We start from the raw sequence: 688 nt of genomic DNA, 5'->3' as shown, positions 1-688 counted from the left end.
TCACTCTGTACTGATTTTACGTTTTTTTTTTTTCATATTACATATAGCCTCTTTGGTATAGGCACATCTGCATCAAGGGACCACCACTGTACGAGTAACCCTTCTCTTTTTCCTATGTGCTGCTGTCTCACTCTCTCTCTGGTTCCTATTAAAGGGAAAACACCCAGACAAAAAAGAAAGATGATTGCCATGTGATCGCCGATGGCCGTAAAGGGTTCTCTTTTTCTGCTGCATGGAAAGCAAACCTCCTCCCAACCCCCAACCCCCCCGCCTCTCCGACTCTACCTGCCGCTTGGCCTTCTCTGCTGCCTGACAGCAGGAAAATTCATGCTACCTCCACCTTCCCTGCAGCCATGCTACAGAGGGAGGGAGGTAAGAAAAAAAGAAAAAAAAGCCATGGCACAGCAAAAATGTAAATGCACCAATCTACTTAAATTCAGCCCTGAAACAAAAGTAATAAAAGGGAGAGAGAGAGATCCTTGGGGCCAAATGAAACAGGTGTTAAGATGGAGGATTAAGAAACACAACAGTTCTGACGGATGGAGGAGTGAACAGCTGCTGCTGCTGTGTAGATGCTGTGATTTGCGTTAGCCTGGGTCCAGTGAAGGCTGCGTTCACCAAAGCCCTTTCTCACTTAACTGCCCTTCAAAGACATGGCAGGCCCACCCTGTTAGAGAGGTTTCCTCTA

The sequence above is a fragment of the Solea senegalensis genome, linkage group LG1 (genome assembly GCF_019176455.1).
Source record: "Solea senegalensis isolate Sse05_10M linkage group LG1, IFAPA_SoseM_1, whole genome shotgun sequence".
Taxonomy (NCBI): domain Eukaryota; kingdom Metazoa; phylum Chordata; class Actinopteri; order Pleuronectiformes; family Soleidae; genus Solea; species Solea senegalensis.
The sequence above is the reverse complement of the archived record's forward strand: the minus strand, read 5'-3'. Positions refer to the sequence as shown.